The sequence below is a fragment of the Phalaenopsis equestris genome, unplaced genomic scaffold, assembly GCF_001263595.1.
Source record: "Phalaenopsis equestris unplaced genomic scaffold, ASM126359v1 Scaffold001046, whole genome shotgun sequence".
In the NCBI taxonomy this organism is placed as follows: Eukaryota; Viridiplantae; Streptophyta; class Magnoliopsida; order Asparagales; family Orchidaceae; genus Phalaenopsis; species Phalaenopsis equestris.
Window position 1 is genome coordinate 61635 of NW_018165485.1, and position 2373 is coordinate 64007.

The following is a 2373-nucleotide window of genomic DNA, read 5'->3' on the forward strand; positions in this document are numbered from 1 at the left end:
GGGATCTCAGGTTGTGTTGGGTCGACTACCTTCACGACCAGGTAGACTTAGGGTCCTAGTAGCTGTGTATGACGGGTCCGTGGTACCCCGACCCAGTTACCTCTACCTTTTAGGATTACTTTTCCTTGCCTTCTTGTTGAGCCCTTTTGAGCCACCACCTCTTGGAGCTCCAGTTTATAATCATAGGATAAGCTTCCTTCCTTTGACCTTAAGGTTACCGAGGTTCTCGTGGATGATGCAATTCACGGATTGCTGACCGGGGATCTCAAGACGTGTTGGGTCGACTACCTTCATGACCAGGTAGACTTAGGGTCCTAGTGGCTTATAGACTTAGGGTCCTAGTGGCTTAAGGATGACGGGTCCGTGGTACCCCGACCTGGCTACCTCTACCTCCTAGGATTACTCTTCCCTACCTTTTGACTACCCCTCTTCAGCTACTTCTGCTTCTTTGACCTCGTTGATGTCACTTTGATGGCCCGATGCCAATAAGCTGCCGCCGATTTGGGATACGATGATTTGGTCCAGATGTGCTATGATGTATTAGGATACTCCCGTTGAAGTGATTTAGGGTTATTTTGTAGGTTTCGTGAGCTGAGAAACCGCCACCCATTTATACTTGGGAGATTCACTCTCCACCCAATGACGTAACATGGCTTAAAAGCATCGAGATCATTCCATACGAAATAATCACCTTTTGATGACCAGGTTCATGATGATAAAGCGAAACTCCTTCCATCGAGAGTCTTCTTGGGTATCCCCTGAGATGTAATTAACCAGTAGGAATACGTTCCTCTGTGAGACTTTTGAACCCAAAACAAAAAATGTTCTTTTTGGTTCTCTGGTTACAAGTAGCTTATATAGAGATTCTGCTCGTGGATGTTGTTTTTCCGAGGTACTTCGATCTGATTCTGTTTGGATGTATACTCTTGACTCATCACACGAGGATTATCCCCATATAAGTCTTTCGCCTCTTTTCTTTTTTGATTTGTTTGCCTATTTGCTGCGTTCGCCTCTTTTCTTTTTTGATTTGTTTGCCTATTTGTTGCGTAAGTTGGTTCACTATTCGATTCATCTCCTCTTCGAGTCATTCATTTGGTTCGAGATGGAGACTTACTCGAATAGAGAAAATTATACGACGATACACAAAAATGCAGACTAGCGACTCCGAGAACTAAAAAGAACCAAGAAAAACAGTGCATTTTCTCACATTTTTATTTTTAAAAACACTCAAAATATTTATGACTTGTTTGGGATCACCTATATTTTTTTTTGTCTATATTTTTGTCTTTACTTTTATTTTTTTAAAAATGTTTGTTTGGTACATTTATTATTATTTTTTTTGTTTTAAAAAACAATTTAAAAATACTCAAAACATATAAAAACTGTTATAAGTGTTTTAAAAAATACATAAGCATATTATAACATATGAGACATGATTTATTTTAAATAAAAACATAAACAAAACAAAAAAAAAATAAAAATGAAAAGAGAAAATTATATACATACCACCTAAAACATTGATATTTGCAAATGAACCAACCATGTTTTTTTTTTTTTTGATCTACCGAACCGATGTATTTACATCTGCCACGATCAAGCTACTGAGAATTTGATAAAAATGAAAAAATGGGTTGGGGTTTTATCATTAATTTTGATATTTGAGTGAGAATACAAAAAATGGATGAATGAGAGTAGTTGATTTATAAATAGCAAGTTTCATGTGTATGTATGTAATTGCCCCAAATAAAAAACAAAATATCGAAAGTGAGCATAAACAATCCCTTAAAAATTATTTTGAGTGTTTTCAAAAACAACTTAAAAGACTATAACATATCAAAGATACTTTATTTCCAGAACAAGAAAAAAACAAAATAAAAAAATTAAAAAAATTAAAACAAAAATAGAAAATAATCCCAAAGGGCCCACAATTTTTCATATATGGCAATTGTATGAAAACCATAGAGGCATGGTTTGCAGCTCTCCAAGGATCATTTCTCTTCTTACCTTAACCAAATGTCGACTAGACACACAATCTTAATGATAGAAATTTCACTAGAGCAATATAAATAAATAAACAAAACTTCCGCTAGTGCATTGTACTGCTTCTCTAATCTAATGCAATTTCTTGGAGCTCCAACAGGCAACAATTTGTTACTCGAGCATCCACACAAGTTAGACTTCCAATCTATTCCATCAGCAACAACCATCTATCAGGGCTAGGGCTGTCAAAACGGCTTGTTGTTCGCGAACTGCTCCTGTTCAGCTCGTTAAGAAGCTTGTGTTCGGCTCGCTCGCTAAGTTAACGAGCCGAACACGAACAAAAATTTGTTCGTTCGTGTTCGGCTCGAAATACTACTCATCAATTATATATAT